The sequence below is a fragment of the Pan paniscus genome, chromosome 22 (assembly GCF_029289425.2).
Source record: "Pan paniscus chromosome 22, NHGRI_mPanPan1-v2.0_pri, whole genome shotgun sequence".
Taxonomy (NCBI): Eukaryota; Metazoa; Chordata; class Mammalia; order Primates; family Hominidae; genus Pan; species Pan paniscus.
This window is the reverse complement of record NC_073271.2, coordinates 37,674,814-37,692,325: the sequence shown is the minus strand read 5'-3', so window position 1 is coordinate 37,692,325 and position 17,512 is coordinate 37,674,814. Positions and strand designations below refer to the sequence as shown.

Sequence of the window (17,512 nt, the reverse complement as noted above, 5' to 3'; positions counted from 1 at the left end):
GGCCAGGCTGGTCTTGAGCTCCTGACATCAAGTGATCTGCCAGCCTTGGCCTCCCAAAGTGCTGGGATTGCAGGGGTGAGCGCCCGGCCAAAGGTTGCTTTTTAAAGGATTCCTCACAAAGTAACAGAGGTTATTAATTTGCGCAATATGTTTTAAATTCTTTTTATAAGACCTCATCATCGATTTCCTAATGGAATCTGGAAGCAGATTAAAAGAATGAGGACAAGAAGAGGAATTGACCTTGTTCCTCACACACTGAAACGTCCCTTGGGCTTACCACTTCTTTATTGATTTGTTGCTAAACATGCACGTGAATATTTGAGTAGATAGACCACCGGCCCCAAATGCTGCCCCTGTCCGCTGCCATCTCCTCAGCTGGGCCCTGCAGACATCACCAAGACTAAAGGGAAGGAGAAAGACTCTAACCCTTGGCAAAGCCAGTGACTGACAGCTGCAAGGCTCAGGGTGGCCGCAGCCAGGGGGAGGTACCTGGGCAGGTGCCATCCAAGCCTCGGACTTCCCTCAAACCAGCACCCCTGGGACCTGCCCCCCATCTTCTAGTTGGCCATGCATCAAGGGTGGCCAGGCACTTCTGGGGCCAGCTGGGTGGGTTAGAGAAAGGTTTTCCTCTGAGCTGGAGGCAGTCAGGCTTGCAGCCCCCAACTGGCACCCCACACGCCTCAGGAGCAGGACCCTGGAGCTGGAGGGGCATACACCACCCTTGCCCTTTGTGCAAGTGGCAGAGGCTCAGACGGGACAGCAGGCTGAGGGCCTTGGGGGTGCCAAGTGCTGTCCTGGTGGAAATGAACTTGAGACCCATGACACCGGGCAGGGTGGGCAGGGAAGGCACCTCCCCTTTACTAAACAGCTATAGCAGGAGAGACAGGGCTTGTGGTGGAAGAACAAGGTGTTTGCTCACCCATGTGTGTGGCTCCTTGGCCAGCAATGACCTCCATTCACTGGTTCATTCATTCACTCATCATTTCCTGTTCTCTCTGCCTGGGACTTTCTTTTGGACACCGACATTTCTATGTCCTGCCCTACCTTCAGTTTCTGCTCAAATGCCCCCTTAGAGATGCCTGTCCTGTGGCCACCCCAAAGACCACAAACCACAGAGCATGCCTCAGCATAGGGGTTGGACAGACACCTCTCTGAACCAGGATACCTGCTCCTCAGCCTTCCTGCCTGGAATTGATGCCTCCCGTTCTGCCACCGGGGAGGAATCTGCCCTCTCTCCTCCTTCCCTCTGGAGACAAGTGGGAAAGGGTGGAGGAAGCAGCTCGAACGGAAACCTTCATCTCCGCTTTAGTCTCCAGTGCCATACCCAGTTGTCTTTCTTCATTGCACCTCCATGTGCTAATTGCCTGTCTCCTCCAGTGAAAGATCTGCTCACAGCAGTGAGGACCTGTAGGGCTCCATCACTGCTGTATTACCAGCCCCGAGAATAGTGCCTGGCACCCTGTGCACACTGATAGAGAATTTAAAAATTATCGTGCTTTTTCACCATCTGTATTCGTCCATTTTCACGCTGCTGATAAAGACATACCCAAGACTAGGCAATTTACAAAAGAAAGAGGTTTATTGGACTTACGGTTTTACGTGGCTGGGGAGGCCTCACAATCATGGTGGAAGGTGAAAGGCACATCTCATATGGCGGCAGACAAGGTAAGAGAGGTTGTGCAGGCTAACTCCCCTTTTTAAAAGCATCAGATCTCATGAGACTCATTCACTATCATGAGAACAGGACAGGAGAGGCCCGCCCCTATGATTCAATCACCCCCCATCTGGGTTCCTCCCATGACATGTGGGAAGTGGGAGTTACAATTCAAGATGAGATTTGGGTGGGGACACAGCCAAACCATATCACAATCTCTATGGAGTAGAAAGTGAAAATCTTTCATAATCCTAAACCTCCTCCCAAACTGATCATTTAACAATTTGCTGTACATTCTTCCACATTTTAAAGCAGATGTTAATTTTTAAAAACAACCATGGATGCTCTTATATTTAGCATTTTGCAACGTGCATAGCAATATATCTCAAACGTCTTTCCACATAAGTACACTACTTGACTTGTTCTTTCAAGTCATATACTATATTCCACTGGTAGATGTGCCATAGCTTATGTGATAAAAACTTTGCTGATAGAAGTTCAGGTTGTTTTCAAATTTGGCTCTTCTAAAGCATACTGTAATAAATAGAGAGTACACACACACACACACACACACAAATAAATACACAGTACACATGCTTTCATGTCTTTGTGTAATGATGGAAACATTTCAGAAGCTGATCAATGGATCTGAAGAGTTTTAATTTTATTAGACATTGCTAAGCTGCTCTCCCAAAGACTGCACCAGTTTATACTCTGTCTTAGCCATCTCAGGCTGCTCTAACAAAATACCATGTCCAGGTGGCTGAAACTACAGACACTTATTTTCTCTTTGTTTTGGAGGCTGGAAGTCTGAGATCAGGGTGCCAGCGTGGTTGGGTTCTGGAGAGGACTGTCTTCCAGGTTTTCAGACGGCCGCCTTCTCACAGGTTCTCACAAGGCCTTTTCTGGGGCATTTGCAGAGACAGATAGATAGATAGATAGATACACAGAGACAGATTGATCGATCGACCTTTCTCTTCTTATAAGGGCACTAATCCCATTATGAGGGTCCTACTCTCTTGACCTCATCTAAACCTAACCACCCCCAAAGGCCCTATCTGCGAGTACCATCACATTGGGGGTTAGGGATTCAACATATAAATTAAGGAGGGATGTGAACATTCGTAGAGGCCCTAACACAGCCCTCAGCCCTCCATCCGTGTCCTGAGCACACTCCTTAGTCCTATATGCATCAGTAAATGAGTCACACTTTTAGGTCTTTATTCCCAAAGTTTTTAACACTTTTTTGGAAACAGGTTAATCTCATGGTGTTGTCTTTTTTTTTTTTTTTTTGAGACAGTCACTCTGTTCCCCATGCTGAGTACAGTGGTGCAATCTCGTCTCACTGCAACCTCCACCGTCTTGGTTCAAGCAATTCTCCTGCCTCAGCCTCTTGAATAGTTGGGATTACAGATGTGTACCACCACCATGCCGGGCTAATTTTTGTATTTTTAATAGAGACGAGGTTTTGCCATGTTGGCCAGGCTGATCTTGAACTCCTGACCTCAGGTGATCCACCCGCCTTGGCCTCCCAAAATGCTGGGATTACAGGCGTGGGCCACCGCGCCCGGCTCATGGTGCTGTCTTGAGTGCTTTCATTCTGTGTTTACACTGTGTGTGTGTGTCTGCGCATGTGCTTGAGTGTGTGTTACATACATGATTGGACCCGTTGGGTGAACTTCTTCAGTGGTTGGTCACCGTGCAACCTCATTACTCTGCTTTCACTGGATCAACACTGGAAAACACACACTGGGTAGCCATGATCATGTTGGCATCTGGTCTAAATGAATCAATGAAGGCTGTGTAGCCTACCAAATCGAACAAGCCCTGGTCACCCTGACATGATGCTTGGGGAAAGCAGACCCCACAATCTTGCCCTGCACTGCAGCAAGGGGAACCACTCTCCTACAGGGACAGGCAACATATGTAAATTCTGCCTCTCTTCCTAGAAACCACAGCAACTCATTAACAATAAGGCTAGTGAAAAAAAATACAGTGTAGATTTTCTTACTACAAGTTAATTTTTATTATATTTTTGAGTGGACTCATATTCTCAGGATCATCAAAGTAATAGATTAGAGGATAAACTGAGTTCTTTGTTAAAAAAGAGAAATAATAACAACCATCACTCAAAAGAGGGTCATTATTCTCAAAATCAAAAGGACTAAATCTATAAGTAAAATATAGAACACAAATATGGGTATTTTAAAAATGTGAACCCAGCATTGGTGACTCAGTTTTAACAAAATAGCATAATCCATCAAATTAAGCTTACGTTGTTAATTTGAAATGTATTGGTGTTGTATTCTAATTTCATTGATAAATCTCTTTGGTTTTTATTTACATAAGACCTATCATGGCTGGGTAATGTGCCACAAACCTGTGGTCCCAGCTACTCAGGAGGCTGAGATGGGAGGATTACTTGAGCCCAGGTGCTTAAGGTTGTAATGAGCTGTGATCACACCACTGCACTCCAGTCTGGGCAACAAGCAAGACTGTCTCTAAAAACAAAAGAAAAGAAGAAAAACAACAAAACAGCAAAAAACCAAAAGAGCTATCAACGTAATATATTTGTACATTCTCTAGTGTTGCCACACATACAAGTAGCAGTAAAATAAAAATACTTTAACAAAAACTTAGGAGTCCACAGGATTTTTTTAAAAAGAGGATCTCTAAATGTAAGCTTGGGAAATGCTGGTTTAAGGCAGACTAAGCTGAATGTTACACATCTCAGGCTTAGTCTGACTTGGAGAGGTGGGAAGTTTGTTGGAACTGGTGAGAGATCCCAGGAGCTGTGAGAATTCCTGCTCGCAGCTTTGACTGTAGCTCTGAACAACTTAGTTCATTCACAGGATGGAGCCCAGGTGTATTTGGCAGTGAGTGGAGGAATCTAGTCTTCAGACGAGGGGCAGACCAGAGCTAGATTAGGGGCTCTTGGAATTATCCTATTAGACCACTGAAGTGTAGGAAGGGAAGCCAAGGCACGTGGCCAGAGCATGGCATTGGAGTGGGAGATGTCAGAGGGGACAGGGCTGTGACTCAGGAGTCACTCAGGCCCCACATCTGACCCCGTGGTCCCAGGAGATCTGCCTGCTGACTGGGAGACCACTGCCCTGCCCAAGCGCTTTCTACCTTGGTCCTGAGGGCTCTGTCCTGGGGATGCTGCCGGAATCACAGGAGGCTCTGTCCCGGAGGGCTGGGAAGGCAGCTGGCAACTGAACAGCCCATTGGCCATCCTGCCTGGCTGGACATGTGGATTGTCTTTCATTTGTTATGACTAAGAACAGCACATTACCTCTTAAAAACTTTCCAGGCCTAGAAAATCTTCCCCACCCATTGGGGAGCAGGATGCTGGGCTCCTGATTAAATGCTTATCCTGGCACTTGAGCAGATTTGAATCTCTTTTTAAGGAATCTTTGGCCTTTCCCACAGGCAAGCTGCCCACAGCATGGGGAAGAGCGGCTGGTGCTCGCGTGAGGACGTCTCCAGCTCATCTGCTCCTGTATCTGAGAGCTGATGGCTGCTTTTGCATCTGCTTACTGGAACATTTTGCTTCCTTTATAATCAGCAACACAGAATATGGAATTGGCATCATTCTTGGGCTACATAGACTGATTTCTAGTTCCTGCCAAAAATATGTTTGAAACATCACTGAACAGACATTGTCTAAAAGTCTTGCTATCCATTTTTATTTTCCCAGTTTCATGTTGCTTCAAGTTAAAAATCATGAGAAAGCAGCAAACTGATTATTTTAGCTCCCCAAAATAAATTACTTTACTGAGTCATGTTAATGCAGTATCCTTGCATTCCATTTAGAGCCAGTATAAGAATGTTCCCCCAGTCTTCTGCCAAACCACACAGAAAGATGGAGTCTCAAATGAAAGTCTACGCAATATGCTTCTTCTGGATTGGCAACAACACAAAAGTGAGACATACACTCCCTTGGGCAGGCAGTGGGGAAACAGATACTTTCACATATTGCTGGCAGAGTACAAATTGGAGGCAAAGTGGCAATTTCCAGCAAAGCTATGAATGCATATCCACCTTTTGACCAGACGCTTATGCTTCTGGGAATCTGCCCTCCAGCTCTGTTTGCACATGTGCAAAATGATATTGTGCATGAGATGATTTCTTGTGGCATTTTAAATAATGGTGAAAGACTAGAAAGAAGCCAAATATTCCCTTTTTTTTCCTTTGAGACAGGGTCTTTCTCTGTTGCCCAGGCTGGAGCTGGAGTGCCATGGCAGGAGTCACAGCTCACTGAAGACTCGAACTCACTGACTCAAGCAATCTTCTCACCGTAGCCTCCCAAGTAGCTGGGACTACAGGTGCGCACCAACACATTTGGCTAATTAAAAAAAATTTTTAAAAATATCTTTTAAGTACAGTGTCTTGCTATGTTGCCCAGTCTGGTCTCAAACTCCTGGTCTCAAATAATCTTCTGGCTTCAGCCTTCCAAAGTGCTGGGATTACAGATGTGAGGCCTGGCCAGAAGCCAAATAGTCTTAATAGAGGAGTAGCTAAACCTTTACAGAACTCCCCCACTATAAAATACTATTTACCTGTGAAAAAGAATAAGGGGGTTCTCTATATGGATGAGCAGAATCACGGCCCCCAAAATGTGCCTGTTCTAATCTCTGAGACTTGTGAATATGTGACCTTCTGTGGCAAAAGGCATTCTGTAAAGGTGATTCAGATCCAGATCTGCCTCACTCTGAAACCCCACTCTCCCACTGTGGCCCCGAGCCTGGCTAGAGATGCCGCCTGCTCCCTGTTGGACACGGTGGACCCGCCAGCATCCCCCTCGCCCACCCTGCACTGAGTGTGGGGGAGGAGGCTGCACAGACCACTGTGTGTCTTGCATTCCCGTCACTCCACCGTCACCCACACACGCAGGGCCTGAGGGCTGTTGGAATGCACCTGTTCATAGGCACATGCATTTATTTAGCAGCTCTGTGCTAGAGTGTAGATGAGGAGAAGGAATTTGTGCCAGGGTGTATCAGCTTCCTGCAAACGACCACAAACTCAGCAGCATGAACAGCATATTTAATGCATTGCTGGAGGTCGGGAGTCTGTGACGGGCCTCACTGGGCTAAGACCTAGGGCCGGCTCCTCCTGGAGGCTCCGGGCCAGAATCTGTTCCTCGCCTTCCTCAGCTTCCAGGGGCTGCCCTCATTTCTAGGCCCATGGGCCTTTCCTCCCTCTTCAAAGCCAATGACGTTGGATCAGGTCCTCACTGCCACACTTCTGGCTGCTCGTTCCCTTTTAAGAACCCTGTGAGGACTCTGGGCCTGCGGGATCCCCCGGGATCTCCTCCTTAGGTTAAGGGTGGTGTTCACCAATCCAATTCCACCTGCAACCCCAACTCCCCTCTGCATGTGATATGATGCTCTCATGGCGAATAGGGCTAGGGTGGAGGCATCTTGGTGGAATGGTAGGGTCTTCACTCTGCCTGCCACACAGGAAACAGGTGGCATCCAGGACATTCCGAGCCCCCACGGTTCCTAGAATCAGACCCAAACTCTACCCAGGGCCATGATGGCACTGCGAGGTTACAGGCCCGATGGCCCCTCTGCCCCAACCTGGGTCCCTGGGGGACTGGAAGGAGCCGAGCTCTTCCCCACTCAGGTCTCCTCTCCGTTGTCCTCTGTGGGGGCTCTGCTGCTCCTTCTCTGGTTTCAGGCCTCGCTCCTCCCACTGTCCCTCTCAGGTGTGCTCCCCGCTGGGGCTTCTCCTCCCGTGGCCTCTGCTCCGTAGCAGTTCCCATTGCCTGGTTTACTGCCCCCTTTCCTGGATTATGTGCTCCCTCCCAGAGGCATCATCCACACCTTCCTGTCTCTCATTATGCTGTGCCAAGCACAGACGTCAGCCTGACCAGCACGGAACAGGCCACCAGACCGTAAAATCCATGGCAACGATCACACCACGCATTCCAATGGCCCATTCGAAATTTCCCCCCCACTCCTCCCCCCCACTCAGTGCAGGGTGGGCGAGGGGGATGCTGGCGGGTCCACCGTGTCCAACAGGGAGCAGGTGGCATCTCTAGCCAGGCTCGGGGCCACAGTGGGGGAGTGGGGTTTCAGAGTGAGGCAGATCTGGATCTGAATCACCTTTACAGAATGCCTTTTGCCACAGAAGGTCACATATTCACAAGTCCCACAAGGCCCATTCGAAATTTCCCCAGTGTAATCAGGCCATCTTGGCATGCGTCTGGCGGCAGAGGCCAGGGAGGTTTGCAGCCGACACTCTCCACATATCAAGCTGAAGTGCCCGTGTCTCGGCGCAGGCTCTGTCGTCCGCCGGTCATACCGTGGCTTATCTTTTCGTGTGTCTTCTGGGTTGAGTTCATCAATGCAGAGGCTAAGACTGGTCTGGTCTCCATGGAGTATCTAACCCTGTGCCTGGTCACAGCAGGGATTCAATAAGGCACCTGTGCGGAATGGATGAATGAGCGGATGAATGAACAGAAGGAGCGAGCTGATTTACAAAGAGTGGTAGGGAGGGGCCAGGGGAGCTTCCATTCTCTGAACTCATGGAAATGCATGAAATTGCCCAGAGCATCCACAGCCAGAAGTTGAAACTGCAACCTCTTTCCATGAGATCTGGGTTTCCTGGGGCCTCTGGCCATCCTAGCCTCCCGTTCACGCACGCTGTAGGAGAGGCAGCCAGGCAGAGCGAGCCCCAGCCCGGTTGCCTGGGCTTGTTCCCAGGCCCGAGGAGCCAGCTTCCCACACTGTGCTCCAGGATCCCATCAGCTGCCGCAGCATCAAAGCCAGGTCCAGCCCCTGCAGCTAAAGTTGCTGGAGGCAGACACACATTCCTGGGTGTTTTGGCAGTAAGACTTCCCGGCAGAGGGCAGGGAAGGAATCTGGGAGGTGCCGCCTTTCTTATGAGGACACATTCTGAACCAAACTACACAGAAGCTGTCCCCCAGGCTGAGGCCCAGCCCTGGTTGGATGGCAGGGGCTGTGGGCACTGTCAGGGTCAGAGGGGGGCGCCCTGTGATGGATTGTGGAGCCACACTGCCCCCTGCCGTTAGTTCTGAGTGACGCTGTTCATTCCTCCCACCCAAATATTCTCCCAAATGTCCGCAGCCCTAGAGAGCTTAACCTCCAATCCTTGCTTTGCTCACACTCAGCCCCTTCAGCACTTCAGGAAGGCAGGGATTTGAGCAACTGAACTCAAGGCATTTGGCAGGGGCCAGTTTTGCTAAGAAAAGAAAAGAAAATGCCTCTTTTATTGTTGCAATGCCCCAAAGGCAGAGAACAGTTCATGTCGCCCTCAGGAGTACCCAAGGATACTAAGCATATGTTTAAATGGGATGAGGGGTGGGTGTCGGGAGTTCTACCACCTGCCCCCTTTATTCCCTTAGAAGGGGTGTTGCCTTGTCTTCAGGATCTGTGTTTCTGGATGTCCACAGCAGACTGCATGACCTCCTTCTTAGGCAGACGTGGCAGGTGTGGCTACACCAGTCAAGACGGGGGAGAGAGCTCCCTCCTCTGGAAGCTTCATTTCTGAGCCCAGGTGTTTGTCCTGCACTCAGGATATGCTGGTTTCCAGCAAACAGGAATCACAGAGAGACCCTTACCTTCCGGTTGATGTGAGCGGTCATGGGTGCACGTGGGTGCATCTTCCCAATGCAGAGAACCAGACCAGTCCACGCATAATATGTGTGTGGCAGAGCCCCCACTGCCATGCACAACATATATGTGGCAGAGCCCCCACTGCCATGCATAACATGTATGTGGTGGAGCCCCAGCTGCCATGTGTAACTGGTGTGATGGAGCCCCAGCTGCTGGGCTGCACCTCACAGTCTTGAGGAACTGGCACTTGTTGCCAAAGCTGGAGAGAAGGTGCCATGCCCAGGGCCTCCATCTTGCCTGTGGCCATTGCACCTTCCGCCTGACACTGAGACTCCCAACCCCCTTTGCACAGGACGCAGAGTGCCTCCAGATGTGATTGAAAAATTAAGGTGATATAAAACACAGTGCAGTAAAACACACCGTCGTATACGCTTAAGGCACAAGTGGAATCCTGAGGCAGAAGGACACCCATTGAGCACCCTCGAGAGGTCGCTCCTTGGGCTTCAACACCAGCACAGGGGGCTGTTCAGAAGGGGAAGCCCAGAAGGACAGAAAGGGATGAAGCTGCTGTATCTGAGAGAATGGTATCTAAAAGGTGAGTGAGAATTCTGAGTCTTCTCTTTTTACACAACTCTCTGGATGTGGCGTGGGCTTCAGTGGTTGCACCTGTTTGCTCAGGAGTATGTTCTGTGTGGGAGGTGGAGGCTGTCTGCAGTGGTCAGCTGAGCCTTGGCTACCCACAAACGCTGCAAGGGCGGATTCCCTGGGAGAGGAGGGAAGACATTGTCTTGTAAGTCATGCTTTTGTAATACTCACTAAACAAAGATAATTAGACAAATATAAACAAAAGTAAACAGACAGGCCTCGGAGAAGTTTCTGAGATGTGCCAGCAGACATCCATCCTGGCAAAGCTAACAGGGACTGTCCAGCTCTCACGACCTGGAATTACACTTAAGACCTTTCTTCTTGAGGTGGCTCACCTACAACAACTTACTTTTGTATAATTTATAATTTATCGCATGCACCTTAATTCCCTCCTTAACTCATGAACCCCATTCTCATTTTTTCTCATTGCTCCTGGCTTACTGCCCACTCCCCGTTATCTCTCCTTTTTTACTTTCTTTTCTTTTTCTTTCTTTTTTTTTTTTTTTGAGACGGAGTTTCGCTCTTGTTGCCCAGGCTGGAGTGCAATGGCGCGATCTCGGCTCACCGCAACCTCCCCCTCCTGGGTTCAAGTGATTCTTCAGCCTCAGCCTCCCAAGTAGCTGGGATTACAGGCGCACACCAGCACACTCAGCCAATTTTTTTGTATTTTTAGTAGAGACCGGGTTTACTTTGTTGGCCAGACTGGTCTCGAACTCCTGACCTCGTGATCCACCCGCCTCGGCCTCCCAAAGTGCTGGGATTAAAGGCGTGAGCCACCGCGCCCGGCCTCCTTTTTTACTTTCTAATGACCCTTTATATTGCGCAAGACTGTTAACATCCTCCCGTGAGGGGTTCTCAGCGCATTCCTGTAATTTGGACCATGAAACAGGGAATCAATCCTTTTTAGAAATTAGAGGATTTAAATCACCTCAAGTCCTTGTGTTCCTTCTACCATTGACAATCGCCTCTAAGAAAGTAACAATCAAACTCCCCAAGCACCCCCCAGACTTTCTCAATACACAACTGTGGCGGTTGGTCTGGACCTTCTATCTCCTGGGGACCGAGGACCTAGGGGACCGGACACGTAGACGTGTGCCACACTGCCCCCTGCTGGCTGAAAGTGCTATGTCTCCCCTTTCTGCTCTCACTGCCCTGCTTCCTAGCAGCCGGCGTTGGCTGGACAGGGCTGTACACCTAAATCTTTAACAGCTCAAGAAAATGTCTTACTCCATAAAAGAAGGTTAGATTGCAATCACAAGAGGCTCTTCAACTTATTCCCAGGTCTTTAGGGCAGTAAGTGCGATTGCACAGGCTATAAGCAGAGCTTGTTCTAGCATATGAAACACCTGACAAACTGCCTCCTATCAGCAGGCATTTGGGGACCCGTTACTACGCCCTCTATGCTGCACGAGGCCAGACAGGGGCCTCAACAGCCTGAAGACAGTCCTTCTCCTTCAATGGCTCAACAGCCTTCCGCCCACCAAGTGCAGCACACAGATCTGCTTCTACCAGTTGCAGGAGACTGGAAGATTAATGAGATTTGTTCCCCAACGGTCGTCAACCCAAAGCTTTTGTGGGCCATGAATGCTGTCGTGTCCTGCATGAAACTCTCATCCTGTTAGAGCCTGCCCAGTGTACTGCATCTGATATGGACCACACCTGTTTCATATGCTGTATCTGAGTGGAGGGAGAAGAAGAATGGGAATTTTGTTTCTTGCCTGCCCCCTCCCTTCCAGGCCATCTCAACTGGAGACACATTAATTAACTGCCTCTCTTAGAGTGGCCCCATTCTAGGCCTGGTACCCAAATGTGAACACCATGAAGAAGCCTCTTTGGGAACGTGCACCTTAAGTCTTCCAGGCCGGGCAAGGTGAAATCTTTCTTCTGTGTGGGGTCCTTGGAGGGTGCCAAGGTGAGTCCCCTCCTTCCTACCTTGTCAAGCCTGTTAGGAAACCTGAACCCAGGCAACAGCACTGCCTGACAAAAACATGTTGGGGCCACAGACAGCAGCTACGGAGGCAGTGCTGCTCTTCCTAGGAGCCACCTTTAAAAAAAGTAAAAAGAGGCCAGGTGCGGTGTCTCACACCTATAATCCCAGCACTTTGGGAGGCCGAGGCCGGTGGATCATTTGAGGTCAGGAGTTCGAGATCAGCCTGGCCAACATGGTGAAATCCAGTCTTGCCTAAAAATACAAAAATTAGCTGGGCGTGGTGGTGTGCGCCTGTAATACCAGCTACTTGGGAGGCAGAGGTGGGAAAATCATTTGAACCTGGGAGGTAGAGGTTGTTGCAGTGAGCTGAGATTGCACCACTGCACTCCAGCCTGAGAGACAGAGTGAGACTCCATCTCAAAAAAAAAAAAAAAAAAGTAAAAAGAAACGAGTAAAATTAACTTGAATGATGTATTTTATTTAACCGTATATATCCAAAATATCATAATCTCAACATGTAACAATATAGAAACTATTAATGAGACATTTGCCGGCCTTTCTTCTGCACTAAGCCTTTGGAAGCCAGTGTGCACCTCACACCGAAGACACATTTCCATCAGACCAGTCACGTCTGAAATACAAGGTGCCACAAGAGGCTTGTAGCCCAGCATCTGGCAGCACAGCCACTCTCTGGGCCTGGCTGAGCCACGTTCTCTCTTCCTGACCTAGAAAGACAACCACTCCACCAAGGAATAACAGGTGCCCAGAAAAATAGTTCTGGATAGAAATGGCAATGAAATTTACCATCATATCCTTCTCCCCATATTTAAATCCTATACCATTGCATGAAGCTCACCTTTGTGCTGAAAAAAGGAATAAATGACTTTAACTCAGATCTTCCAGATATTCATCCCAGTGTTCCTTTTTTTCCCAGTATATTACAGTGTGGACCAGCATCGAGAGACCAGAGTTCTAGAACCCACGGTGGGACTTAGAGTGAGTTGCTTCTGCCTGGCTGGTTTCAACATCAGTCATTGAGCATGTTGGACTAGCTCAGTGATATGGTTTGGATCTGTGTCCTGCCCAAATCTCATGTTGAATTGTAATCCCAGTTTTGGAGGTGGGGCCTGGTGGGAGGTGATTGGATCGAGAGGGTGGTTTCCCATGAATGGTTCAGCACCATCCCCAAGTGCTGCTCTCGTGACAGAGTTCTCCTGAGATCTGGTTGTTTAAAAGGGTGTGGCACCTGCCCCTGCTCTCTCTTTCTCCTTCCCTGTCATGTGACGTACAGGGTCCCCTTTGCCTTCTGCCATGATTGTCAGTTTCCTGAGGCCTCCGCAGAAGCTGAGCAGAGGCTGCCATGCTTCCTGTACAGCCTGTGGAACCGTGAGCCCATGAAACCTCTTTTCTTTATAAACTATCCAGTCTCAGGTATTTCTTTACAGCAGTGCGAGCACGGACGGACACGCTCGGTTCTCCCTGGATGCGCTCCATGGCTCTTTGTCTTTGGTACATTAGTGGGCGTTAAAGAAAAGATCCTACTGTTGGAACCCTGTCCTGAAAACCTCTGGCTTTGGTGTTTTCACTTCCTCAAGGACGTCTCAGACCCTGTGATGTGCTGGTATAAATTTCCCTACAGCAGAGAGCTGATACGAGGTGGTCCCCACCTTACTGAACCTGGAATGTTTTCTCACGGGGCATCTCTTCCCAATTTTTTTTTTTTTTTTTTTTTGAGATGGAGTCTCGCTCTGTCACCCAGGCTGGAGTGCAGTGACATGATCTCGGCTCACTGCAAGCTCCACCTCCTGGGTTCACGCCATTCTCCTGACCCAGCCTTCCAAGTAGCTGGGACTACAGGCGCCTGCCACCATGCTCAGCTATTTTTTTTTTTTTTTGTATTTTTAGTAGAGATGGGATTTCACCATGTTAGCCGGGATAGTCTCGGTCTCCTGACCTTGTGATCTGCTTGTCTCGGCCTCCCAAAGTGCTGGGATTACAGGCATGAGCCAACCTCTTTCCCTCTTAAGGGACATTGGGTGTCATGGAACACAGGACAGGGACTCTGGACTAGCAGTTCTCCAAGACACACTGCTCCTCTGACACCATATGATCACAGGGCTTTAAAAGTAAGGGGTGACTGGGATCTCCTGCCAGACAGAATGCCCAAGTGTATTAGGCCCCTAGGACTGCTATGGCAGAATATCACACACATTATAGCTTCAAACAACAATAAACAACTAGTATCTCATCATTCTAGAGGCCAAAATCCTAAAATCAGGGTGTTGGCAGGGTTGGTGCCTTCTCAGAGCTCCGAGGGAGAGACCACCCCTAGCCTCTCTCCCCGCTGGTGGTGGTAGCTGGCAGTCCCCAGCATTCTTGGTGTGTGGTTGCAGCCTTCCCGTCTCTGCCTGCCTCCTCACATGGCTGCCTGTCTCGCTGTGTCCTCTCTTCTTATGAGAACACCAGTCTTTGAATTCAAGGCCCATGTGGGTATTCCAGGGTGATCTCCTCTCCAGGACTTTAAACAACTGCATCTGCGTAGACCCCATTTCCAAAACGGTCACATTATGAGGTTCTGGGTGGACACGAAATTTAGGGGAACACTATTCGATCCATGACAACAGGGAATCCTTACGTTTGAGAAAAGGCAAAATAGGACAGGCAGGACTGCCCTACCTTTGTCAATGTTGCTGTTTGCAAAAAGGGTCTCTTACACAGTCCTATTCTAGCCTGTTTTCCTGTGTCCTGGAAGAACAAAGGTACTTGCCAAGGCCACTCTTCAGCCTTGCTGGACACACGGTCCCTCCACAACCCATCTCAGTGTGTTGGGAGGAACTACAGGGGTGCAGATGAGGAAGGACCTGGGTCTCCTGCAGGCCTGGTGAGCCGACTAGTGCAGGGTGTGCCCGAGCTCTCTTCTTTTGCTAATGTCACCACGTTCCACAGGATGTTGGCAGCAAGTACAGTACTGGCAGGGTAAAAGGGAAGGACTCCTGGGAACAGAAAGGGCCAGTAGGCTTTTTTATTTTACTTTATCTTTATTTATTTATTTTTTGAGACTGAGTCTTGCTTTGTCACCTAGGCTGGAGTGCAACGGCACAGTCTCGGCTGGCTGCAACCACCGCCTCCGGGGTTCAAGCGATTCTCCTGCCTCAGCCTCCCTAGCAGCTGGGATTACAGGTGCCCACCACCACGCCTGGCTAATTTTTGTATTTTTAGTAGAGACAGGGTTTCACCATCTTGGCCAGGCTGGTCTCGAACTCCTGACCTTAGGTGATCTGCCTGTGTTGGCCTCCCAAAGTGCTGGGATTATGGGCATGATCCACCACGTCCGGCCCCAGTTGGCTGTTTAAAAAGCAGTTCTCAGCGGGGTGCCGTGGCTCACGCCTGTAATCCCTGGCTCGTGGGCTGCCTCACCGCAGTCTCTGCCTCCACCTTCACGTCCCTTTCTCCTGTCTCTGTGTCTGTCGCGTCTCCGGAGTCTTTGGACTTAGCACCCACCCTACTCAGGTCTGACCTCACCTTACCTTGATTCCATCTGTAAAGGCCCTGCTCCCAAATAAGGTCACCTCCAAGGTACCGGGGCTTAGGACTTGGATGTGTCTTTTTGGGGCCACCATTCAGCCTGCGACAGTGGGGAAGACGCCTGCACACAGGGAGAGAGCCAGTGCCCGCCTCACCCCTCAGCACATGGGGCCATTTGCAAAAACCAGAGATGTTCCAGGGAAAGGCGAGGAGGAGAACAGACACCCTCTCAGGGAATAGCTGTGAAACCTCAAGAGTGCAGAGCCCCACACTTCCTTAACTGGAGACTGAGAAATCCCAATCCAAAACATCCCAAGAACAAAGCCCGGGGCTGCTGGTGTCTTCTCCCCGTATTTCAGGTCAGGCTTCAACACGCTTCAAATCCCGGCCAGCTTGCTTTTAACCCCTGCCGGCAGTGTGTGCGCCCAGAGGCCTCGGCTCCCTTGGGCTCCTCCCCAAAGTCAACAGGCTCAGGTTGCAGGGCCCTTTGTGCAAGAGCAGCCTGCTCCGTCAGGTTACAGGGCTCTGTGTGCAAGGGCAGCCTGCTCTGCTCACCCACGGCCGGCTGGGCCTGAGGCTGGTCCCCAGCCACTGTACAGGGGCTTTGGACATGCTCCCTGCACACAGCTCCATCCCAGCCCCACTGCCCACTTGGAGCCTGGCACCTCCAGTCTTTGCCCGCAGGCCTTGCGTGGGCAGCCCGAGCTTGCCTGTAGCCTGGGAAAGGGGCTGGGCTGACGAGGGGAAGAGATTGTGAATGGGAGTCTGGAAGGTCACCACAGGGGAAGGCGGTACCACCAGCTTCAGAGTCAGCCTGGAGCCAGGTTCTAACTCAGCTCTGTCTCTTTCTGGGAGCGGGAACTCGTAGCCGCTCAGTTTCCTCATCTGTAAAGTGGGATAACGGGAGCAGCCCTCAATAGGGTTGTGGTGGATTACAAAGAAAACTCGAGGCCTGGCTGTCAACAATTGATGGCTGTAGCTTTTATTACGTTAATGCAAAAACCACAATGACTTTTGCACCAACTTAACTTTATCCTTGGCCTCACATTTGCAGATTGAGGAAAATAACCTCCAGACCCGGTCCAAATCCTGCTGCTGCCTCCACTCCCGGGGCGATTATGCTGTGCCTGCTCTGAACTGGCAGGCACAGCTGGTCTTCAGTCGTTTGGGACACCTCAGTCCCCAAGGCAGCTGAATCCCTCTCTTCCCTGTTCCTTTAGGGTCAGCCCCTGGCCTGAGGTCAACCTCCTGGGCTGGGAGCCGGCACTGGGCACTGGGCTCAACGCGAGGCTGCTGCCGTCGACAAAGTCTTGATGCTTTTTGAACAAGGGACCCGCATGTTCGCGTTGAACTGGGTCCCCTCGAATCATACGGCTCGTCCTGCACTGGCCTAAAGGGATTCTAGAGCTTCCCTCACTCAGAAGCCAGTACCTTGGTCGGGTGGGAGGGGATGAGAAAGGAGGAAGGTTGCTCTAGCTCCCAGGGAGGGGACTGCAGAGTGGAAAGCAGGGAGCTGGGGATGGAAATGCTTAAACAGATTCCCTGTGACACATCAGCAGGATGACTGGGCTTTCATCCTCCTGGGTGGGACATGCCTCCCTCAAGCCTTGCTGCTGGGCACATTATCTGTCCAACATGAAAAAGAAGAAATGAGAAAAAAAAAAGAAAGAAGAAAGAAGAGAGAGAGAAAGAAAGACAAAGAAAGAAAAAGAAAAGAAAGAAAGAAAAGAAAGAAAGAAAGAGAGAAAGAAAAGACTCAGGCTGGGTGCGGTGGTTCACGCCTATAATCCCAACACTTTGGGAGGCTGAGGCGGGTGGATCACCTGACGTCAGGAGTTCAAGACCAGCCTGACCAGCAAGGTGAAACCCTGTCTCTACTAAAAATATAATAATTAGCTGGGCGTGGTGGCACGCACCTGTAATCCCAGCTACTTGGGAGGCTGAGGCTGAAGAATTGCTTGAACCCGGGAGGCGGAGTTTGCAGTGAGCCAAGATTGCACCACTGCACTCCGGCCTGGGTGACAGGGAGAGACTCTGACTCAAAAAAAAAAAAAAAAAAAAAAAAAAAACAGAAAAAGAGAAAAAGACTCAAACAGGGCAAATTCCAAAACCTGGACTGTTGCTCCAGTTTTTGCACTGGGGGGCGCATGAAACAAGGAGCATGGATGGCATCTT

The 17,512-nt window shown here is 49.9% G+C and overlaps 1 pseudogene; it reads left to right on the top strand.

The window, feature by feature from the left end:
* Positions 1 to 16,875: 16,875 nt before the first annotated feature.
* Positions 16,876 to 16,973, top strand: LOC112438134 (small nucleolar RNA U13; annotated as a pseudogene).
* The last annotated feature ends 539 nt before the right edge of the window (positions 16,974 to 17,512 follow it).